This window comes from Lactuca virosa, chromosome 5, assembly GCF_052849685.1.
Source record: "Lactuca virosa cultivar CGN04683 chromosome 5, Lactuca_virosa_CGN04683_v6, whole genome shotgun sequence".
Classification (NCBI taxonomy): Eukaryota; Viridiplantae; Streptophyta; class Magnoliopsida; order Asterales; family Asteraceae; genus Lactuca; species Lactuca virosa.
The window spans coordinates 194,205,093-194,231,852 of NC_136430.1; positions in this window are offsets into that span (position 1 = coordinate 194,205,093).

Here is a 26,760-nt window from a genome sequence, read left to right on the forward strand (position 1 = left end):
ATAGTAGATAAGTCCAAAGAAGAGATCAATATTCGAAACATCCCTGTGGCTTGCGATTTCCCGGATGTATTTCCTGAAGACCTTCCGGGGATACCCCCAGAAAGACAAGTCGAGTTTCGAATTGACCTTGTGCCAGGAGCTACACCCATCGCCAAATCACCCTACATATTGGCTCCCGCGGAAATGCAAGAGTTGTCCAGTCAACTCAGCGAGCTTTTGGAGAAAGGATTCATCCGACCCAGTTTCTCACCTTGGGGAGCTCCGGTTCTCTTTGTTAAGAAGAAAGACGGTACCTTTAGGATGTGTATTGACTATAGGGAACTTAATAAGCTCACTATCAAAAATCGCTATCCACTTCGGAGAATCGACGATCTATTTGACCAACTCCAAGGAGCAAGTTACTTCTCTAAGATAGACCTGCGATCCGGATACCACCAACTCAAAGTCCGGGAGGAGGATATCCCTAAAACCGCTTTCCGAACTCATTACGGACATTATGAATTTGTCGTAATGCCCTTCGGTCTAACGAATGCCCCTGCCGCATTCAAGGACCTAATGAATCGAATCTGCCGACCATTCCTTGACAACTTTGTCATCGTTTTCATCGACGATATCCTCGTCTATTCTCGAAGCGAAGAAGAACACAACCGACATCTCCGACAAATCCTGGAAACCCTGCGAACCGAAAATTTATACGCAAAACTCTCTAAGTGCGAGTTTTCGCTCCGTAGTGTGAACTTTTTGGGTCATGTTGTTATTCAGGAAGGGATACATGTGCATCCCGCTAAGGTCAAAGCCCTTGAAGGATAGGCGATCCCAACAACACCCACCGAAATTCGTCAATTCTTAGGTCTCGCAGGCTACTACAGGAGGTTCATTCAGAACTTCTCCAAAACAGCCAAGCCACTTACCTTGCTTAGGCAAAAGGGCGTACCCTTTGAATGGACGGATAAGCAAGAAGCTGCATTCCAGACTCTGAAGCAAGCACTCTGCAGTGCACCGGTACTATCACTACCGGAAGGAACAGAGGACTTTGTAGTTTACTGTGATGCGTCGAATCAAGGTTTAGGCTGTGTACTCATGCAGTGTGGAAAGGTGATAGCTTATGCGTCCCGGCAACTAAAGACACATGAGGTGAATTATACCACCCATGATCTTGAATTAGGAGCTGTGGTCTTCCCCCTGAAAATTTGGAGACACTACCTTTATGGTACCAAGTGCACCATTTTCACCGACCACAAGAGTCTCCAGCACATTTTAAATCAAAAGGAGTTAAACATGAGGCAACGAAGATGGGTTGAACTGCTAAACGATTACGAGTGTGAAATCAAGTACCACCCAGGTAAAGCTAACGTAGTAGTTGATGCCTTGAGTCGAAAGGATTACTCGAATCGTCGTTTGAAGACTCTCTCGATAACCATCCAATCCCACCTGACCTCGCAAATCAGAGCAGCCCAGTTGGATGCCATGAAGGCAGAAAACAAAACAAGCAAAGCGTTACGTGGAATGGAAAAGAATTTCGAAGTGAAGGAGGATGGAACATATTATTTCATGAACCGTATTTGCGTCCCTAAACTTGGAGGATTCAGAGAAGTAGTCATGAATGAAGCCCACAAGACGCGATACTCCATCCATCCGGGTTCAGATAAAATGTACCTGGATGTCAAGCAACATTATTGGTGGCCTAACATGAAGGCAGAGATTGCCACTTACGTTAGCAAATGCCTCACATGTGCTAAAGTAAAGGTGGAATATCATAAGCCCTCGGGATTACTACAGCAACCAATAATTCCCGAGTGGAAATGGGAAAGGATTACTATGGACTTTGTGACCAAACTACCCAAGACGACTGATGGTTTGGATACCATATGGGTAATAGTTGATAGGTTGACAAAATCCGCTCATTTCCTGCCAATAAAAGAATCATACAAGATGGAACGTTTGACAAGGATATATATCAAGGAAATCGTGAGACTCCACGGAGTGCCCATATCTATCATCTCAGATAGAGATAGTAGGTTTACTTCACGCTTTTGGCAATCACTTTAGAAAGCTATGGGAACACGACTTGACATGAGCACTGCCTACCACCCGCAAACGGATGGCCAAAGCGAGCGAACCATTCAAACGCTAGAAGACATGCTTCGTGCATGTGTGATAGACTTTGGAAGGTCGTGGAATACCCACTTGCCTTTGATCGAATTCTCATACAACAACAGTTATCACTCAAGCATCAAAGTCGCTCCTTTCGAGGCATTGTACGGGCGTAAATGTAGATCACCGTTGTGTTGAGCTGAGGTAGGAGACACTCAGCTAGCAAGAGGACAAACACCAGACAATGCATTAACAGGACCGAAAATCATATGCGAAACGACCGAGAAGATAATTCAGATCAGGGCCCGACTGCAGTCATCACGAGACAGACAAAAGAGCTACGTTGATAAGCGGCGAAAGCCCTTGGAATTTTAAGTCGGGGATCGGGTGTTATTAAAGGTCTCTCCTTGGAAAGGGGTGAGTCATTTTGGGAAACAGGGAAAACTGAACCCTCGATACATTGGACCCTTCGAGATTCTTGCCCGAATAGGTCCAGTGGCTTATAGACTGCAGTTACCCGCTGAACTCAGCAGTGTACACCCCGTGTTCCATGTTTCCAATTTGAAAAAGTGTTTATCCGACGAAACCCTCGTCATTCCACTTGAAGAAATTGAAATCAACGAGAATCTCCTGTTCATCGAGGAACCAGTCGAAATCATAGACAGGGAGGTGAAGTGTACTAAGCAAAGTCGCATTCCGATTGTGAGAGTTCGATGGAACGCGAGACGCGGACCAGAATTCACATGGGAATGCGAAGACCAAATGAAGCAGAACTACCCTCATCTATTCTCACGTTCTCAAATCTAGCTTTCAAAAGAATTTCGGGACGAAATTCCCTCTAACGGGGGGATGATGTCACAACTAGGAATTCTGATACGCTGTAAACACTTAACAAAGAGTGACATTATAGTTAAAACTTGAAAACATGTATTGTGTTAAATCAATGACAACAAAATTCCTATACAAACTTTCAAATAGTCAACAAAAGTTGGAAACCCTAAAAATCCCGGTTTAAGTCCATTTTGGATTAGGATTTTCTTATTGGGCCTAATGGACCAATAAGCTTCCAATTTGACTATTTTGGGCTTAGAACTCCTATATGGGCTCTAATAGGACCCACTTTCTTTTATTTTAACATTTTGGGCCATAATGGGCCTAGAATGAAATAAAATACCCTTATTGGGCCATAAAAAATTTAATTAGCCCTAAAGGGACATAAAACTCATACTTTGATGTATCTTGGGCCCATATCTTGGACTTAAGCACTCAAGGCCCAAACGCTCTCCTCTCTTCTCTATCTCTCGGCCCAAGTAAAAAAAAAGAGGAATTAGAGGATTAAGGAGGATTAGCCACATCCTTAATACCTATGGGATATCCATGTAATTTCACATGTTTCCATGCACATCCTTTCATCTCTCTCTCTCTTCTTCTTCTACTACTCTCGGCCGAGAGTATTATACACACACACACAATTATTTCACTTAAACACTCTCAAGAACACACTACAACTCCTTCACTTCTCCTTCAAAATTTTCGAGATTTAAGAGCTTTTTAAGTAGGACTTTCCATAAGAGTCATCATCTTAGGTAAGTTGATTCTTAAATCCATGATCTAATTACTTCATTTCATCAAAAATCTCCTCTTAATCTATTCAAATTCATGATCATGCCTCTTAGAACACAACTAAGCCAAAGATCTTCCAAGAAGGCTTGCTAGGACCAAATTTTCTTCCATTTCTTCTTCAAATCGAAAACAACAAGCAAAGGTGAGTTCATACCCCTCTATTTTCGGTTTTTACAAGTTTTATGGGGGATAATACAAGTAAAATATGTAGATCTATGTGTATGTGTATGCTATGTATGATTTCATGTATGTATGTGTGATTTTATGTGCTTATGTGTTGAATATGTAAACAAAAAGAAAAGAAATCTCGAGATCTATGGCATAAGAAGGACAAAAAACATGATCTAAGGTATATTACACTAAACAAGTCAAGAAAATTACCCTCTAAGATTAAAATCAACATATTGCAACATAAAACCAATTTTTGGGCTTAATTTGTCAAATAAACAAAAGTTGGGTTAAAATTGCCATTCACGGTTTTCTTAAGGATCAAAAGAGTCAAAACAGTTAAAATAAATGTTTTTATGAATATTATACTCTTCAAAGGACTAGAAATGTAATTTGTAGCTTAATGGGCCAATTTTTGGGCTTTTCGGCCCATTGAGCCCAAAATTGCGAAAAACCAAATTTTCAAGGGGTTGAATGATAAATTTCACAAAACAGGAGGTAAAAAGTGTAAACAAAACCAATTCAGGGGTTAAAATGCTTTTCTTTTCCAAAAAGGGTAAAAAATGTAAAGTTTTTGGAAATTGGGCCAAAAATGTAAAAGTTGCGAAAAGATTGGGTTTTAACTGAAAATTCTGTATTGGAAGGGCTGAAACTGCCAAAGAGTAAATTTTGAGCTAAAAACCTTTATTTAAACAAGTCTATGGTCAAAAATGTCAAGAAAATGAGTTAAGGGCCTAAAATGTCTTTTCTTTATGTAAGGGACTAAAATTGTCATTTTTATTAAAGAAAGGGTTGAATGGGTCAAATCAATATTTTGAGTCAATTATTTTGGTTTTAAGACATTTGGGTTAAAGAGAATACCACATTACAACTTATGAAAATAGAAGGAAAAATATATGCATATAATCTCAATTATCGTTATAAACAACCGACAAGTTTCGTGCTATTGAGATTTTAACAATTTTTCAATCAAACTTCCGACCATTATATTATACCTAAAACACGTAAATATTCAAATAGTTGGACTTGAAAGATCTTAATCATGCTTAATGGGCCTTTGTGACCCATTAACGTGACTTTTGGGTTCGACGATAATAACACATGTCTATTGGGCCTCTTGTGACCCAATTACATGTTTAAGGGACCCTCAATGACTTATATGTGCTATTGGGCCTTGGTGGCCCGTTAGCATTGCTAGTAAGGTCCAAATTTAATAAAATATGAAATGGGCCAATGTGTCCTTCGTATAACCAACAGCCTTAAATAACACGCGTAATTAGCAGGACCTTGTATTCCTCTTCTCCGTGTCTATTAGGCTTATTTGAAATCAAAGTAACCAAATCTCGGTCGTTAATCAACAGTAATCAATTTTGTTTGTATTAAGTGAGTAATAACTGGCGACACATCTAAGGGTCGTTCGTAGTCTGTAGTTATAATCAAAGTCTCCTGGAAGGAGAGCGAGAGTTTGTGTATAGATCTATACGGGGGTGACTCCCCCACACCTCAGTTGTTCGCTATAGTTAGAATCGGCCAGTCTAGGGTGACAAAATCTTAAGATCAATCCCGACATACATTAGGATGCCAAGACAGACAAACTAGTCATTATTATGCATGGTTATAACGGCTCACATAATTAAATAAATCCAATACCATCCGAGTAATCAAGGAAGAGTAATCAAAATCATTCGTTGTGGCGGTATATCAATTTGAAAACAATTATATTTTACGTTATCGGAAAACATCGGGTTTTTCGAGGGAATCAGCACCACTCGCTTATGCTTTTCTATAACTATAATACAAAACTTCCCATTTATACACGTTTTGAAATCATTCATCCATCAACTTATGGATCTTCACATTTTGGTAAACAATTGTCTTTTCAGAAAATATCGGATTTTTTGGGTTTTATAAACTACACAAATCATTTTTATCACAACCCTGCTTATGAACTCACCAACATTTCATATGTTGACGTTTCTCAAAATAACTTGTATTCTCAGGTAACAGGTAAGCTGCAGGGTAATATCAAGTATGTTAGGAAGCTATTTTTTGAAAACTCTTAAACAATTTATGTTATGGATGTGTAATATTTAAAACAATGTACTGGATGTGAACAATATCAGTTGTAATGTATTGATGCATGGTGATGTTTATGTTATGATTCATTTATATCCATTGTGATGATATTCAATTTAAGTCACGTGAGCACTCGGACGTTTCCGCCGTCTGGTTCGGGGGTGTGACACTTCGGAAACGAGAGAGACTGAAAGGAAAAGGTCTAAGGAATGAATGAGCTTTGATCGCTATTTATAGGCTGTTCTAGGCCATTTCACGTCGTGACATACCTTGGGTCATGTCGTGAACATCCATGAGTCACCCCGTAGCTTTAACACGTGTTTTCTAGCCCCGATTAGTGTCCCTGACACGTTTCACGTCGTGAACTTCATTTTCACGTCGTGACTTAAGGCGTCTAGGGTTTCTGCTACGTGTCATGTCGTTAGACAGCTGCATCTTTGGAAGGTCATAACTTTTGCATACAAACTCCGTTTTTGACGTTCTTTATAACCACGCGTAGGTATTTCCGAGTACTACAACTTTGTTTTAGACTCCAATAGCTAATTTTAAGTCTATTTAAAGTCATCTTATTATAGAGATTTATAGTGTTCGGGTTTATCATAACTTCCTCACGCGAAGTCAGATTTAGACGTTCTCTATATTTTTGGAATCGTATGGACGTATACTTTGAGTTGTATCATAAATTATGTATGAATGTTCATATTTTAACATGAATTACATAGTAAGTTTATCACATTACTAGTTTAACAAAATCACATTACATGATTGGCATAATCACATGTGATTGTTGCTGACCTATTTTGACTGGTGTTACATCTAGCCCTTGTTATGGAAGTATGTTGATGCCTTTTGAGTTTGAACTTATTTGGTGGATTACAAGTCACCAAGATTATGACTTTAAGGATTAAGAGGATAATAAGGACCTGGATCTGAATTTGTAGCCTCTGGAATGAAGTAATAAGCACCTAATGGAAAAGGGCTTAACAGGAAGGTTACGCTAAGCGTACGTACAGGTACACCCAGCGTACTTGCCATCGAGTTGGTACGCTTAGCGTACATAGGTGTACGCCCCGCGTAACTTGTATGTGTTGGACTTTGTGTTTTGGGCCCATCTTTGGGCTGTTGGGTCATCAATAGTTTGAAGTTATGGGCCAAGGATATATTTGGGCTTGGGGTGAGGCCCATTCGAGGGAGTGGGCCCAGTTTAGCAGAGTGGGCCTTTAGTGAGCTTGGGGAGTTTATCTAATGTTGGACCTGCCATTTAGATTGAGAATTGGGCCTTGGTGGGCCCAATGGGTTTTAGGTCATTAATGGGCTGATCAGTAGGCTACCTTTAGACCTATTGAGCGAGAGTTGGGAATTAGTTCCTAATTCGGATAATTGTAACAGAGTTAGAGGCCGATGTGTAGCAACAGCGTTTATAGGGGATGTTCATCATCCGAGGTGATTTTTCTCACTATACGTTACCTAGAGTGGTATTTATGTGTGACCGGAAGGTCTTATGTGCTTACTTGAGTTATGCATCTTGTCTATGTGATATTATGCTATGAGATATTTAGACCGGACCGGAAGGTCCAACTATTTATGAGGCCAGAAGGCTCAACCAGACCGGACCGGAAGGTCCAACGATATATGAGGCCGGAAGGCTTAACCAGACCGGACCAGAGGGTCCAACGAGCTAGACCGGACCAGAAGGTCCAACGAGCTATGGGACTAGAGGGTCCCACTGAGATACATCGGACCGGAGGGTCCTACAGAGTTATAGCCTCGAGTGGCTAATATGTATATGTGGTATTTTGGGGAACTCACTAAGCTTCGTGCTTATCGTGTTTTGTGTTATGTGTTTCAGGTTCTTATCAGGATCGCGCGAAGGCGGCGGCTCGATTGTACACACAAGAGAAAAGAGTCATGAATGAGGATCCTGGATTTTAATAATTACTTTTGAAAACTTTTTTGAAATATGTTATGACATCGACACTTGAGATTTTGTGAATTATCATATGTGATGTTGGTAATTTAAAATTGAAAATTTTGTTTGAAAATTTACGGTGTTACAAGTTGGTATCAGAGCCTTGGTTTGAGGGATTCGGATACACCATCGGGTATGTCTGGACTCAAACTGAGGATTTGAGAAAAGTTTTCAAAAGGAACGATTTTTCTAAAAATGAGTAAGAGAATTTTAAGAGAAAGAGGAAACGAGCAGTGTGTACAATCAGCCAACGCCCGAACGGTGATTTCCCAAAATACCCTTACTTATGTGTTATAAGTTCTTATGAGATATGTTATGGATGCTAGAGAGTAGGCTAGGTATTTCATATTTTAGGACTAGAGTGGCCTGATTTGTGATGCCTTAGCCTAGGAGTTACTGCTATTTGTGAATTGCTTTTGAGTATGTGTGGAGTAAGAGTATCCAGCAGGAATCCTTTTTAGAGAGGGGTCTGAGTAGAAGAGTAATCTAGGAGAGATACCTAGATGAGCATTGAGGAGCCTACTGAGAGGGTAGTCAGATACCCGCAAGGGGTGGAGTTGCTTGAGCTCGGTGATACCTTTTGAGTACGAGTATAGCAAGCGGAGTGGTAACCTAAAGTGGTTATACGTATTGGTGGAGGTTATTCGATGCCCGAATGCTGCTTGTTTCGTGCTTTGTGGAACTCTCGATGATGGGAGCCAGCTACTAAGTGAATATGACGATATTCAGGAGGTAGATGGTTGGCATCATTAGGAGTTTTTCAGCAGCTGATGGTAGAGAAGTGTGAGCACCTAGGAAGAGCCTAGGGGATGACTCTGGCCAAATGAGTGCGCTGACAGGGTAGAGCATTTCGCTGGGGAGCGAACACGTGTAACGGGATGGACGAACTAAAAGGTTGCCCAGCTACTTAGGAAATTTGGGATGGTCCGTGTGGAAAGTATGGGTAGATGTGGCAGGTAGTATGGGCCCGTACTACTGAAAGTAGAGGACCCATACTTGATGCAGGGAGTATTCTGGATATTTTGAGTAGCAGATTGTTTGGTGATGATGTGGTTCGAGTACCATGCTTTGTAGCGGACTGAGAAGAAAGAACATGGTTCGAGTACCATGATCCGTAGCAGATTAAGAGGAGATTACATGGATCGAGTACCATGGTTTATAGCAGATCGAGAGGTGGCCACATGGTTCGAGTACCATGACCCGTGGCGATTAGTGTTACTGGTTCTACCAGTTATTCCTTTGTGATTGGTTAGACCGAGATCAGATGCGATACAGTATGAGGTCAGAGGGTCATGTGGAACAAGTTCCAGGAAGCATCCCTTGTGAGGGAAGTTGAGACGGTTCCAAGGTATTTTTGGTGAGATGTCAGATGAAGTCGCAAGGTTCAAGGATGAGTAGAGATGGAATTTATGGAGGATTGTGGCATGAGTTGAGCAATCAGCCGATAGTGAAGATATCACCTTCTATGACCTGAGTGGTATTATTTCTGTTTCCTGTGGGAAACATAAGAGGTGTTGGGATTTCGGTTTCTGAGCTTGGGGGTAAAACGCTGCGGGTTAGCAGTGATGGCGACCTTCCATCAGAATATTTGGGCAGTATGTCTCCCGAGAGGTAATGTTAGAGAATGAGCAGGTTGTCAGTGGGGACTGAGATGGTTAAGGACAAGGATACACCCTATTTGAGCATAGTATGGCATGTATTAGCTACAGCGGCGGACGATCAAGAAGAGGATATTGGGGCGGTGGCCCTTATTGTCTATGATGAGTATCGAGTGTGGTAATGAGGTCTCCGCTCTTATTATGACCCACGTGATGGAACGTTGGTTGAGGAGTCGAGGATGAGGAGTATGATAGTTCATTATTTTCAGATTAAGAGTCAGAGTTACTACTGGACAGTTGAGATGTCTGGTAATGGGATGGTATGAGATTCTGTATGATTAGAGGCAATCATGATGAGAAGTTTTTGAGGATTTCATTTGAGATTCGGGATATTTGGAGTTGCGGGGTCTCTATCGGGGAGGCCACCGAGCATTGTGTAGTACCTTCCAAGAGTAAGTGTGATGTTCCTGGTGGAAACAGTATGTGGAATAGATTATTGGTGCGCCAATTGGTGATGGTTCGAACCCTGAGTGGGGGAGAACCGGGTATTTTATCAAGAGGATCAGAGATTTGTTCAAGAGCGGTTAGGCAGCTGGATGGAGACATGCACTATGGATTCATGAGACCAGGGTTATTGGTGGTCGAGGTGAGTCGCAGAGGGAGTTAATTCATGTTGTACGCGTTCAAGAAAGGATGAGTGTCTGCAGGGCAGATGGTCGTTGGTCAGAGGCCTTGTGGTAGATAGGAATTTTTCGAGGTGGTTGGTTCGTAGGGATATTTCGGCAGTTGGGAAATTTTGGTTCGATGAATGGATTATTCTATGCTCTTTGGAAAGGGTAAGAAATGATCGGTCACCCAATTTCCGGTTCGGCATGCGTAATCTCGCTTGGGTTTGAGCAATAGAGGAAAAAGTTTCGGAGGGTCATCTTCGTGTTCTGACTCGTTGGCGATTTCTCCTGTGTTTCAACTTGTGAGATGGAGTATTCCGGGGTATTCGAGTTTAATGTCCTAAATCTCGGATTATTTTGAGTTTTGAGTTTGAGGTGGCAAGTGGTGTATCAAGTATCTACGGTTCCAGTGGGGGCCCTTCGGCTAATTGGCATCAAGCGAGATTATTCGAGAATGTGAATTGCAGCAGGGAAAGGTGTTTTGTTATGGCGGATGCCGTCAGAAATAGCAATGCATAATTTGGGTAAGTATGTACACCTATCTATGGTTGGTCCGCAGGGCATGAGTTAATGATCGCAGTGTGGCGTCGGCCTGAGGATGAGATTGTGAAGTGGTAAGAGCAAGTGCGGTAAGACTGCGGGGAGCTGCAGTCTCAATGAGTTAGTGCAAAGGGTTATGGTGATGCTACGGGGGGCCGTAGTACTCACTATTCTGTGAGAGGTTGTGGTGATGCTACGGGGAGCCGTAGTACTTACTATTCAGTGAGAGGTTGTGGTGATGCTACGGGGAGCCGTAGTACTCACTATTCAGTGAGAGGCTGTGGTGATGCTATGGGGAGCCGTAGTACTCACTATTCAGTGAAAGGTTGTTGTGATGCTACGGGGAGCCATAGTACTCACTAATCAGCGAGAGGGTGTTGTGATACTACGGGGAGCCGTAGTACTCACTAGTCAGAGCATGACGCAAAAGGGTTTTTGGCTTGGGTAGCCCTAATGATTGAGTTTTGGGAGCCTGGTGGTTGGACCAGGGGCGAGGCCGAGGTCTCCATATTTGTCAGGAATCGCTATATTCTGAGTTGAGTCGTTGTTATCGCAACCGAAGGGAATTGGAGAAGTGGTGTACGCATGGATTGCGAATCTTGGGTCATGAGATGAGTATCAGATTGGAATTTAGTGGACCCAATTTTGTTGTTGAATCCGACTCTAGATCTTGAGTCTGGATTCGTTCGTGTCTTTAGTAGGCAAGATGAGGTTTCAGATTCGTAGATGGGTTCATTTTGAGAAGTATTGATGTCCATCAGATGTATTAAACCAGAGTGAGTTAGCTCGTCGGTATGGGAAGAACCGTGAAAGTCATGGAATCGGTGGCTGGTAGATGGCAGAGGTCGAAGGTAAGACGATATCAGATAAATTGTAGTATTCGCTTGGGGTAAATCGAACTACGTGACTTGTGCGTCACGATGAGCTGAGGTAGCTATTGTGAACAGGAGGGTTGTAAAGTTATCATATTGGGTGTGCAAGGGGTAGCCGTTGGAGGTTAAATCGTTGGGTCGTGAGCTGACCTGGTATTTAGAGTTGGAAGTGTTTTATCCTAGTCTGTTAATCGATGAGCGATTATCAGAGTGATAATCTGCATGGGCGGTCTGGCGGGGAGACAGACCACTATAGTCTTCCAGTTTTGGAGAGTTAGAGCACATACCTCCACGGGAAAAAGGGGTCCGTCCTTCTCTGGCTTGGGAATTTCTATTTGGTTCCGAATGCCCTGGGAGGAGGATCGTTGAATGTTAAGAGATTTTCCGGTTGTGATTCCCAGATTATTTGTTTCGATCTATGCGAAGAAAAGGAATGATTTCGAGGGCGAAATCTAAATTAAGTGGGGGAGAATTGTAACATCCTGTTTCAGATTGTTTGCGATTCAAGACTTGTGGGCCGCAATCTGAATATGAGAAGGTTTCAAGATTTTGAAGGAGAAATGTTTAGGCCTTCTTGGATATGGATAGGGTGTATTGTGTGAGAAAGGGGTTCGGATTGTGCTTTTGGTCCCAAGGGTATCGGCAAGTGTTGGTTTGGACTTTTCATGAATTTTAGATCTGAGTTCGAGTGGGCTCTAGGAGAAATAAAGTTGATACAAGTGTAGAACTTCTCATTACCTTTTCGTGGATATAAAGTTCATCGAAAACGAACATCGGGTGAGGAAGATATGACGCTTGGAATTTTTTGGCATAAATGGTCCCTTAAGGAGAAAAGTTGGCTTGGAAGGCCATGCATGTGAAATGAAAGAACGTGGGTACGCCCAGTGTAAGGCTGGGTTACGCCCAGCGTATAAGGGAAATGGTCGCGGGTGCTCCTTGGCATACGCCCAGCGTACGTCCAGAGTCCAGAAACCTTAAATTTAGGGTGTGACACTATTTATAGAACATTATAGTTCAAACCCTAGCCTCCATGTTGTTCCCCAACCTCAAAGAAGCCCTGGAACGTTTCATATCTTCAACCTTGGGTGATTTGGTCTTCAAGAGGGTTATTTTGGTGATGTAAGCTTGGGTTTTTCAAAAGAAGAAGTTGGCAAGGAAGAACTTGGGAGTTTGGAGCTCATAGATCTGGAATATCATCATCATTTGGAGCTCTTCTGAGGTATAAAGTTCATAACTTTACTTAAGAATGCATAGATCTTGTGTAGTGAAGTTTTGGAGTTGTTTTGGTCCTAAGTTTGGACCTTTATGTTGGAATCTCGTTTTTGAGCTTAGGGTTGCCACCCTCAGAGCTAAAAGGGTCCCATAAGCAGTAAGGTTTCAATATTGATGGTCCTAATGAGTTCATGCATGATATCTAACCCTTGTGATGGAAGTATGTTGATGCCTTTTGAGTTTGATCTTATTTGGTGGATTGCAAGTCACCAAGATTATGACTTTAAGGATTAAGAGGATAATAAGGATCTGGATCTGAATTTGTAGCCTCTGGAATGAAGTAATAAGCACTTAATGGAAAAGGGCTTAATATTAAGGTTACGCTGAGCGTACGTGCAGGTACTCCCAGCGTACTTGCCATCGAGTCGGTACGCTTAGCGTACATAGGTGTACGCCCCGCGTAACTTGTCTGTGTTGGACTTTGTGTTTTGGGCCATGCTTTGGGCTGTTGGGTCATCAATAGTCTGAAGTTATGGGCCAAGGATATATTTGGGCTTGGGGTGAGGCCCATTGGAGGGAGTGGGCCCAGTTTAGCAGATTGGGCCTTTAGTGAGCTTGGGGAGTTTATCTAATATTTGACCTGCCATTTAGATTAAGAATTGGGCCTTGGTGGGCCCAATGGGTTTTAGGTCATTAATGGGCTGGTCAGTGGGCTACCTTTAGTCCTAATGAGCGAGAGTTGGGAATTAGTTCCTAATTGGGATAATTGTAGGTTTGGCACAGAGTTAGAGGCCGGTGCGTAGCATCAGCGTTTATAGGGGCTGTTCATCATCCGAGGTGAGTCTCCTCACTATACGTTACCTATAGTGGTATTTATGTGTGACCGGAAGGTCTTATGTGCTTACTTGAGTTATGCATCTTGTCTATGTGCTTTATGCTATGAGATATTTAGACCAGACCGAAGGGTCCAACGATTTATGAGTCCAGAAGGCTCAACTTGACTGGACCGGAAGGTCCAACGATATATGAGGCCGGAAAGCTCAACCAGACCGGACCAGAGGGTCCAACGAGCTAGACCGGACCAAAGAGTCCAACAAGCTACGGGACTGGAGGGTCCCATTGAGACACATCGGACCGGAGGGTCCTACAGAGTTATAGCCTCGAGTGGCTAATATGTGTATGTGGTATTTTGGGGAAGTCACTAAGCTTCGTGCTTATCGTGTTATGTGTTATGTGTTTCAGGTTCTTATCAGGATCGCAGGAAGGCGCCGGCTCGATTGTACACACAAATGAAAAGAATCATGAATGAGGATCCTGGATTTTGATAATTACTTTTGAAAACTATTTTGAAATATGTTATGACATCGACACTTGAGATTTTGTGAATTATCATATGTGATATTGGTAATTCAAAATTGAAAATTTTGTTTGAAAATTTACGGTGTTACACCAAAACCATGGCCAACTCGCTGAGTCATCTCCTAAACTCAATGAGTTTGCTCAGTAACAGAAAAGGTTGGGGGACCATGACCCAACTCTCCGATTTGGATGAACAACTCGTCGAGTCCTCCTTTGGCTAAATCCATTCAGTCACCTCCAGTCGAGTCCAATGCCTCTAAACCATAGATCTGGTCCCCTAGGGCTAAGTTCCCACATAAAGTTGATAACTTTACATCCATGCATGGTGTCATGAAACTAGAACACAAAACTAAGTTATATAAGAGATCTAGTGCATTTGGGAAGGGCCAAGGCTTGATAATGCTGGCAACTTTAAGCCTTATAAGCTCATGGGTGCCTAGATCTGAAGTCACAACTTATGATACACTCAAATCCCGAGAATGACTTTAATATGGCCAAAAAATGGTAAAATACAACCCTAATTGAAGATCTAAGCAATAGAAAGCCAAGGTATCAACTTTATACCTAAAATGAGTCAGAAATGCAGCTCAACTTCCAGATCTACTGACCCCTCTTGAATCCTCAAGCTTCTCCTCCCTTCTTAAGCAGGATCCAGGCGTTACACTACCCTTCTCTCCCTAAAGTATTCTGTGGTTGCTTGGTTTGTTTGTGAGCCATTAGAGGAGCGACACTTGTGGCGCTTGCTACCAAAGGTCTTTCAAGCAAGGAATCATGATTGTTTACAACAACAATCTTAAAGGTATGTTTCATAACCCTTTACTATGTGAATTTTGATTATACACCAGGTATCTAGGGTTTATACTTTGTGTTCATAGTTTGCATGTTCAGTTAGAGAAAACTTAGATCCAATAAATTTAGAGTTGCATGCACACATAGGATATGTTGTTATGCTCAAAACCCATCAAAAACGAAGTAGACATTGAACCTAAACAACTCCTAGAAGATGAACACTTGGGAAAATGGACACTATTCATGGATGGAGCTTCAAACCAAAAAGGAACCGGGCAAGGGATCATACTAAAATCGCCACAGGGGGACATCCTACCCCAAACAGTTAGTTGCGAATTCAACGCAACCAACAACGAAGAGGAATACGAAGCACTCATCATGGGACTACAATTGGCTAAGGATCTTCAAATCAAGGATCTTCAGGTATTTTTTGATTCTTTATTATTAACCAATCACCTCAATGGATCTTATGCAGTGAAAGGTGAAAGATTAGCATTATACCTCGAGATCCTCAAAAAATTAGCCTCTGATTTTGAAAACTTTAGCCTAACCCAAGTTCCCGGGGAAGAAAACCTAGAAGCAGATGCGTTAGCCTACTTTGAATCCTCCCTAAGGATCCCACAAGAAATGAAGATCCCTACAACCCACATAACAACTCCAGCTATAGAAGCCCTTTCAGACAAACCCGACGATCCTAAAAGACCAATAAGTGTAGCAGCCATCGGAGTGATGGTTTTTCTGTATTCTAACATTCCTATGGTGCACACACAACCCTAATGCTTTGGATCTAAGTTTTCTCTAATTATACATGCAAGGTTGGTTTCCAAAGCATGACACCTAAACTAGCATACAAAATTTGATATATGAATCATAAAACTAGTAAAAGGATTACCTCCTGATGTAGCTATTAAAACTTTAGCCTTATAAGAGCTTAGCACCTCAAGTGTTGTGCCTCAAACAAGTCACAAACACAACTAGATGAATATGAGAGAGGTTTAGGAGACTCGAAATCGGTTGTGCTCTTCTTCCAATACTTTTGGTAGCCGATTTTAGTGCATAGGGTTATATATATATATATATATATATATATATATATATATATATATATATATATATATATATATATATATAGAATTCCAAGAGTCATGTATAACCCTAATTCTTACACTTAAGCTTATGATCCAACAATTGATTTGGATTAGCACTTCATGGACTAACCCATAATCTTAGCCCATCACAAATCAATCATAGATCATTAGCCCAATCCATATGTATCACTGATTTACATAATCAGTCCCTATTAATTTAATTAGTCTCTTTTGATCACTAAATTAATTTCAAATTAATTCTTGATCAATACTAATTAAATAATATGATTTCTCAATTAATATATTATACTTATAATATATTAATAAATCACAAATCACCTCTTACTCAAATATCCATCTATCAAATTGTTCTGGTGAAGGCAACCCGAAATGGACCATGCTACTATCGGGTCAAGTACATACCAATTATATTTATGGGCTTTGACACCTAATCCAACAGTCTCCCACTTAGATAAGTCTAATAACTATAATTGCCAATGTAACTTATATATGATTAGCAATCGTAGCTCTCATAAAGCCGTTGTCATACTCTGATGCTTCCATTAGATAAGGGATCATATAATCCTCTATTCTGCAAGATATCGTGTGGACAAAGACATGGAAAAAATTCATACTTATTGTCCAACAGTTTGTTTCCCGGTTTCCGATTTGTTTGACATAGAACTTAATTGAGCACATCAATTTAGTGCTGACCGGGCCCAACACATAAGTCAAAACAAAATTATCGAGGGGCCCAAGATATCACTTTTAATCCTCTTAGGATAAAAGGAACAGATAAATTTTGACTTATATGCTTGTACTAATTACTCATTAAATCATACACAACAACATGTTTTATAACATCAAGTTACTGATGTGTTTTCGAACTATCAATGCACAACCAACTCATAATCAACAACTCATATATCTTGGTGTGGGTTTAGTCCAATACTCAAATCTTATTTCATGAAGTGATTCATGTGAGTGTGGGTTTAGTCCAATACTCAAATCTTATTTCAAGAGCACTCAAGAATGTTTGTAGCAAACTTTGCAATGTCTAACACCTTAGACAATCTTACAAAAAACCATTATGACAGTCTACTTTCATAACCTACTTCCAAAGTATGATCGACTGTGGATAGTTTGAATAATCTTATTATTCTGAAAGTCAAAACATGCAAAATGAAACAATAGTAAAGAATTGACACAAGATAGTAACTTTACTTATAAATAAAACTCCTTTTATTCAATCATCAAATGTCAATTACATTTTAGCTATTACAAGTTTCTAAATATCTATCTAATTACTAAAACTAATATCATCCTTCAGCCCGATACTCCTAGTGTGCTGCAAGTCCTTTACCGCCGGTACAACTCCAAGGTCTCTGATGAAGTTCTTTATCCATATCGCCTCCTTCGACGCTTCACTTGCTGCTATGTACTCTGATTCACATGTTGAATCAGCTACAGTTTCCTGTTTCGAACTCTTCCAAGTTATTGCTCCTCCATTCAGAGTAAATACCCAGCCCGACTGAGAGTGGAAATTATCTATGTCGGTCTGAAAGCTGGCGTCACTATACCCTGTCACTCTTAAGTCATCACTTCAACCGAGGGTAAGGACCCAGGCCTTAGTCCTCCGCAGGTACTTAAGAATGTTCTTTACTGTAGTCTAGTGAGCTTTACTAGGATTCCCTTGATATCTGTTGACCATGCTCAAAGCAAAGGACACATCAGGGAGAGTACATGTCATAGCATACATGATCGAGCCAACTGCGGAAGCATATGGTACTCGACTCATTTATGCTATCTCAGCATCGGTACTCGGACTCTGAGTCTTACTCAGTTTGATATTGCTCTAGATAGGTAATTCTCCTTTCTTGGATTCCTCCATGCTGAAACGTTTCAGCACCTTGTCCAAGTAGGTACTTTGACTAAGTCATATTAGTCTTTCACTCTTGTTTCTCAATATCCTTATCCTTAGAATATAAGCAGCTTCTCTGAGGTCCTTCATAGCGAAACACTTCCCAAGCCAGGACTTAACCTCCTGCAAGGTTGGAATGTCGTTTCCTATGAGCAGTATGTCATCTACATACAACACCAGAAAGCTAAGTAAACTCCCATTAGCTTTGACATATACACAGGACTCATCCCCGCTTCTCGAAAAACCAAACTCTTTAACTTTCTCATCGAAACAAAGATTCCATCTGCGAGATGCTTGTTTCAATCCATAAATGGATTTCTCAAGCTTACACACTCTATTAGGGTATTTTGCATTGACAAAACCCTCTGGATGATTCATGTAAACAACTTCAGCCAACTTCCCATTAAGGAAAGCGGTTTTGACATCCATTTTCCATATTCACAATCATGAAAGGCAGCTATGGCTAGCATAACCCTTATAGATTTAATCTTCACTACTGGTGAGAAGGTCTCGTCATAGTCAACTCTGGGAGTTTGAGTAAAGCCCTTCGCAACCAATCGCGCCTTATAAGTGTGTACTTTCCCATACATGTCGGTCTTCTTCTTGAAGATCCATTTGCACCCGACTGTCTTACGACCTGGTACATTGTCAACCAAGTTCCAAACTTGAATGTCATACATGGACTGAATCTCACTGTCCATTGCCGCTTTCCATTTTGTAGACTCGGGGCCTGCCATGGCTTCCTTGTAGCTTTTAGGTTCATCCAAGTTTACCAGTGTACTATCACTGAGAAATGTGTCACATTCAGTAGTAATATGGAAACCATAAAGCTCAGGGGCATTTCTAACTCTACCGGAACGCCTCGGAGGTAAGGACTCGTCAATCGGTTGAACAGGAGTTTCCTCCTCGGGTTGAGCGCTAGTGTTTGAGGTTCCCTCATCACCTAACTCTTGAATCTCTGCAAGGTCAATTTACCTCCCACTGTCCTCTTGGCATATGAGTTCTCTCTCGCGGAAAACCCCTCTCCTCACAACGAAGACAACATTGTCACTCGGTGTATAGAAGAGATATCCAAAAGTACTTCTGTGGATAGCCTACAAAAATACAATGCTCACTTCGAGGTTCAAGCTTGTCCTGAGTCTCTCGTCTTACGAAAGCCTCGCAAACCCAAACCTTGATATGCGCTAACGAGGGAGCCTTCCCTGTCCACATCTCGTGAGGTGTTTTGGGAGCCTTTTTAGTTGGGACTAGATTAAGGATATGGGCGGCAGTCTCTAAGGCATACCCCCATAATGAGATAGATAACGAAGCTCGACTCATCATGAAACAAACCATGTCTAACACGGTTCTATTGCGCCTCTCAACCACATCATTAAGCTGTGGTGTCCTAAGTGGCATCAATTGTGAAATAATTCCACATTCCTTAAGATAGTCGTGGAACTCGATACTAAGATACTCTCCTCCTCGATCGGATCGGAACATCTTTATCTTCTGGCCCAGCTGATTCTCCACTTCTTGCTTAAACTCTTTGAATCTTTCAAAGTTTTCTGACTTATGCTAGATTAAGTAGACATACCCACATCTACTATAATCATTAGTAAAAGTCACATAGAAGCGGTTAGCATCCCTTGTGGCGCATCTGAAGGGTCCACACACATCGGTGTCTAAGAGATCCAACATCCTTCACCCCTTGCACACGAACCAGTGAAGGGTGACTTGTTCATCTTTCGAAGCAAACATGATTCGCATGTGTCATCTGACTTTAAGTCAAATGACTCCAACACTCCATCCTTTTGGAGTTGGGTTATGCGCTTCTTGCTGACATGTCAAAGATTTCAATACCATAAGCATGCTTTATCCAAACCATTGGACGAATCGATATGCTACATATTATTTCCTAACCATCATAGTTTCATATATACCATTACAAGGTAATGCTTCAAAATAAAATGTACCATTATAATAAGCATTAATACTACCAATTTCATTATTAAAAGAAAAGGTAAAACCTTGTTCATACAAACCATGAAAGGAAATAATATTTCTCGCCATATCAGATGAGTAGCAACAATTATTAAAATCTAAATTTAACCCACTACTAAGCAATACAGAATAAACTCCAATCTTGGTGACAAGCGACATGTTCGTATTCCCCATGAGCAAGTTTATCTTCCTATGCTCCACATCCCTACTTCCTTTTAGACCCTGCAAATCAGAACAAATGTGTAACCCACATCCTAAATCAAGGACCCAAGAATTATCATGTGATGAGTTATTAGACAAAATAGTATAAATACATGCAAACGTAGGTTTGATCTTCCCATCCTTTATGTCCTGTAAGTATTTGGGGCAGCTTCGCTTCCAGTGCCTTTTTTCATGACAATGAAAGTACTCGGCTTCCTTTGGATTGGGAGAAGGTTTAGCAGAACCGACTTTGGTCCCACTAGAAGAGGATCCATCATGGGACTCTCCCTTGTGGCTCTTAGAAGGAGCCTTCCTCTTCTTTCCCTTCCCATGTCCAATTGCCAAGACAGGGGAGTAGCAGTAGGAGTAGAAATAACAGATTTTCCTGTTAGACTACTTTCAGTAGTCCTTAAAAGGCCTTGAAGCTTTCTTAGAGTGACCTCCTCCTTGTTCATATGATAGGTCATACGAAACTGATCATAACAAGGAGGCAAAGAGTGTAGAATAATATCTATGGCCAACTCTTCATCAAAGTTGACATTCAACTTCAGCAAGCGGTCCACAATCCTTTGCATATTCTGCAAGTGGGTCGTGACAGACTCTCCAAACTTCATTTTGGTTGTAATCATGGAGGCTATGATTTCATACCTTTCCTGCCTAGCACTTTGATTGTACCTTTCCATCAAGTCTTGGTGCATTTCATAAGGCCAAAAGTCATCATAGGACTTCTAATGTTCAGCAGTCACGGTAGCAATCATAATGCACGACACTTTGGTCGCGTCCCTCTCATGGGCCTTGTATTCATCAATCTGTTCGGGAGTAGCAGTAGATTCATTAATCTCCTTAAGCTCTTTATCGAGGACATATTCTTTGTCCTCGTAGCGACTGGCCATTCGGATGTTTCGAATCCAATCATTGAAATTCGACCCATCATATATAACCCTCCCACATGGGTTCATGAGGCAGAAAGAGCCAGAGGCATTTGAGTTTGAAGCAGTGTTTAAAGTAGACATCTAAAAAGAAGGACAAAGTTTAGATTAGATAAGGATCCTTAATATAACACCCAAAATGAAATATTAAGGCTAGGACCCAACATAATATTTTACAATTCGGAAGAGAGATGTCGTAATCCAATAGCAAAATATTTGAAGGTAGGTAAATGACGATTTACCAATTTCCACCATGAAAAATGAAATTGATTATTTAGTTTTAAATGAATTGAAATTCCTAGATTCTTTTGAGATTCATTGAATTTTTCAATGGCATGTTTAAATCTCGATTATGCCCTTCAAGTTTGTGAATGGGATACCGAGGATCACAAACAAGGTGTGAATAACCATCCAAATGTGCTTGGTACACTTAATGTTACAAATCACCTAATCAATGTGCCCGTTAACCACACACACTACATTGATCCATGATTAACATCAAGCTACCCTTTTGCAAACATTGTTAGTCCCAAATTAGTGTGTCGGTTAACCACACACGCTCCACTAACAACTTAACAAGGTGCAAAGTGAAATTTCATGGAATAGCACCATTTTCACATTTTTCCTAAAGTAACTAAGATTGGGAATTTATAAAAGTTTAGTTACTTTGTAATATCATTATACTTATTAATGAGGATTAATGTCCTATCCTACCCGTTCAACTAACGACCCTCCACTAGTCAAGAGTGCGGTGGGTAAGCGTATATACCCAATGGCGGTCATTTTATAGCCCGTTTCCTTAAACACCCCTTATAGACTAGCTTCGTGAATAAGGCTTACTAACGGTAAGACTAACTTGTCTTATACATATATATAAAAATTAAACTTTTAATATTATAATAGTATAGGGTTGAATTTAAACTTTTAAAATTCTAGGGTTTGGAATTAAAGTTTCATTAATGTGACTTTTCAAGTTCCAAAACTTGTGGGCAAGTTTTGTAACTTGTCAAATCTTTTGATATCCATAACTTATGGACTTTATGTTACATAAATGAGACCTTTCAAATTCCAAACTTGAGGACAAGTTATGAAACCTTTCAAGACCTCTTGAATTCCATAACTTACAAGCAGTGGCGAGTCTAGAACGTAAAATCATATGGTTCACTATTTAAATGAAACTAATAAGAGAAGAGACCTATTAAAAATAATACTATTGTAGGTTCGGATCGGGTCAAGTCGTATCAGCAAAATAATATTTAAAGTTATATTTAGATTCATGGAATAGAGCAATTAAAACAGTGAAAAAAAATCACAATAAGTTATTCACTAAATTAATGAATTAAACATATAGTGAAGAATTTGTGATTTCTGAATCACAGATTATCATCGATGGTGGAATTAGAATTCCAAAACTAACAAATTTAATGTTCACAAAATTAGAAATATAAACCATATATTTTACTTAATGTATACAAAATTAACAAAAGTAATTTACCTACGATGGGCAAACGGGCAATATAATCGGCGATTTGAATGAAGTGTAGAAGCTTCATGCATTGCGGTGAAAACCAATTTTGAGTCGCGTTAACTTTTTTTTTTAGTTTAATTTATATGAGGCTATGCATATTGGATTATATCCTAAAAATATTGGGCTATTAAAACATAGAATAAGGGCTCTAAAAATATGATTTATATATATTTTTACCAAAAATAATAAGATGGTTCACTTATATTTTTTATGGTAGGTCACAATAATTCATTATATATAACTTGTTGAAAAAAAATAAAGAAAGGTGGGTCAAGTGACCCACCATAAATATATATAAACTCGCCAATGCTTACAAGAGTTAATTATTTCATGAATAAGGACTTTTCATATTCCATAACTTGAGGACAAGTTATGGAACTTTTCAAGAAACATATACATCAAATTTAACTAATCCAATTATCATATAATTCATCATTTACCAATTTGACCAAATTTGATTCATATTATAAGATAACTTCAAATTTTACAAATAATTAGTTTTTCACAAAATCAAGTAATTATCTTAAAATTTGACGAACTTCATGTTTTTGGATGGGGATAAACATTATCATATCATTAAAAACGAATTTTATGAACAAAAACAGTTTGTGGTAATGATCCTAATCCAAAACAGGCCAAAAACTCGAAAATTATGCCATCTGAAGATCCAACTGGTCGAGCCAGCCAATGACCTCGTCGAGTTCAAGGAAAAAATCATCCAACTCGTCGAGTCCATCAGGCAGTGGCCATAAATGTCATTTTTTCAACTTTGAAAATCAAACATTTGCATCAATATAATAGAAAACACTCATGGCTCTGATACCACTGATGAGTTTTATGTACTCTAACATTCTTATGGTGTATATACAACCCTAATGCTTTAGATCTAAGTTTTCTCTAATTATTCATGCAATATTGGTTTCCAAAGCTTGAAGCCTAAACTAGCATACAAACTTTGATATATGAATCATAAAACTAGTAAAAGGATTACCTCTTGATGTAGCTAGTAGAAATTCTACCCTATGCACTAAAATCGGCTACCACAAGTATTGCAATAAGAGTCATGCATAACCATAATTCTTACACTTAAGCTTATGATCCAACAATTGATTTGGATTAGCACTTCATGGACTAAACCATAAGTTTAGCCCATCACAAATCAATCATTGATCATTAGCCCAGTCCATATGTATCACTGATTTACATAATCAGTCCCTCTTAATTTAATTAGTCTCTTTAATCACTAGATTAACCTCAAATTAATTCTTGATCAATACAAATTAAATAATATGATTTCTCCATTAATATATTATACTTATAATATATTAATAAATCACAAATAACCTCTTACTCAAATATCCAACTATCAAATTGTTTTGGTGAAGGCAACCTGAAATTGACCATGCTACTATCGGGTCAAGTACATACCAATTATTGTTATGGGCTTACACACCTAATCCAACAGGAAGATCCTGACCCTCAGATCCCTCCTCAAAGGGATCTCGACGAACAGGATCCTCGAAGAAGTCCATGATCATAGATCCAAACCATTATGGAGTATCTCCAAAATGGCACGATCCCAACAGAAGAAAAAAGCGAAAGAGCATTCAGAACAAGAGTCTCAAGATTCGTAATAATCCAAGGTAAAATCTATAAAAAAATATCTATGGTAGGTCCATATCTCATATGCTTGGAAGATCCTGAAGCTGCGGATGTCTTGAAGGAGACTACGGAAATCACACTGGGGGCAGATGCTTATGCTCCAAGGTATTGAGAACAGGATACTACTGGACAACCATGAAGAGAGATTATTTTCTACATGCTTAAAAGTATGATGCTTGAAAAAGACATAGCAACATCCTACATCAACCGGCGGAACCTCTACAACCTATTATCTCTCCATGGCCATTCATGAAATGGGGAATTAATATAGTAGGAAAATTACCAATAACTCCAGGAGGAAAATTCTTCATGTTGCTGATGACTGATTACTTCTCAAAGTGGATCGAAGCTGAATCCTTCGTTCAGGTTAGAGACAAAGAGGTAGTCTCATTTATTAAACGTAATATCTTGACCAGATTCGGGATCCCTGCTGAAATCATATGCGACAATGGATCCCAATTAATAAGCAATAGGACAAGAGAGTTTTGCACGAGTTGGGGGATCAAAATGATAATGTCCACTCCTGTTCATCCCCAAGCTAATGGTCAAGCAGAATCTAGCAACAAGATCGTAGTAAAAAACTTGAAGAAAAGGCTAGATAAAAAGAAAAGAAGATGGCCAGAAGAGCTTCCTTTCGTCCTATGGGCAGATAAGACTACTTCCAAAGTAGCCACATGTCTGACCCATATTCCTTGGTGTTTGGTACAAAAGCAATGATCCCTACCGAAGTACTGATCCCGACCGCAAGATAGTTGCTCCAAAATCATGAAACCAATGACAGGATCCTATCCTAGGATCTTGACACTGTTGATGAACTCAGAGATCTTGCCAAAATACGCATTGCTGCTCATCAACAAAGGATCACCAAGGCTTACAACAAAAACATAAAATTCAGAAGATTCCAAATTAGAGACTTGGTATTAAGGAAAACATTCCAAAACACAAAGGATCCTGGTGCAGGTAAATTAGCTCCTAAGTGGGAAGGACCATATCCCATAGATGTTGAAGCAGGAAAAGGAGCATATTGGCTAGCGACACTCGAAAGAGACATTTTGCCAAGATCCTGGAATGCTATACATCTGAAAGAATACTATATGTAAACTAGATCGATTGATCTTCAAAAAAACCAAGGTGCACATGTTCTTTACCTTAAACTTTTCATCATTACTTATTTTCTCCTCAAATACATCACTAACTTAAGCATCGAAGGGGCGTTAGCTAGACTAATGCCCACCCCTAGCTAATGTTTGCTATGCAGAACAATGTACTACTAAGGATCTCCATATGCATTGATCATGAAACATGTGGATCCTCAAGATTGAATAACCTGAAACATAAGGATCTTGACACACGAAGATCTCAACATCTTAACACTTGAACAATTCCATTATATCAATGGTATGATCTTTAAACTATGACATACACAAGCTAGAGAAACATCATCTCTCCTACGCTTAAGGTTACTTAATCCCCTCTAAGGTTTAAAGAGATAATTACCTATTATACACAAACTAAGGTTTATACACCTCGCTTGAACGCACGATATCTAACTATGGGATACGAATAAGGTGATCATTTCACGATACAGTGGCTTGGCAACCCTCTTATCTTTGAATATAAGTTAACATCCTTAAGGTTTATAACATTTTCATGTTATCTAAAATTGGGATCTTACCCCAGAAATTTAATAAGGTTTATAACATCTTCATGCTATCACACGTTGGGATTTTTCCCCAAAAAATACACACGAATCATAACATTTTCATGTTAACACAAGTATGGATATTTCCCATGGAATACATCAAAAGTTGGGATCCTCCCCATTATATAACATTAACATGTTATCAATTGAACTTATGGTGTTACCCAAGAATTTTGTTAAAGTCTATAACCTAAACAAGTTATCCTAAGAAGGGAATCCCCCCGTATGATCTTATGATTAAGGATCCTCATCCTTAAGGTTTTTCACTAAGGATCCTCATCATTAAGGATCCTCATCCTTAAGGATCCTCATAATAAGGATCCTCATCGGTATGGATCCTCATCAGTAAGAACCTTATCATCAGAAGTCAACAACTATCCTAAGTTCTTTCTTAAGGTGAGATTTATCCTCAGTAAATTCTAAGGTTGAAAAGCTTACGAAGCTTAAGGAAAAACTTGAAGACAATCAGGTTCCATCTATCCTTATTCTCGAAAAACCCTAAGTAATGTTTAAGGATCCTGAACTTTCTAGCATCCTAAGCAAAAATCATTTGGCTATCAAAATTCAAGTGTACTAAAAATGATTCAATAGAAGAATTTTGTCTCAGGATTGTTTGCAGGAACCAAGTTTTCCGGGATCCTGGTTATTTAAGGATCCTAGTATCGTAACAGTCATGCAGAAAAATCAAGAGATAGATATAAAAATAAAACACAACCATTGCATTCAAAAGGGCTTGCGCACCAACCCAACCAAAAGATTAATTGCTTTACATTACCGA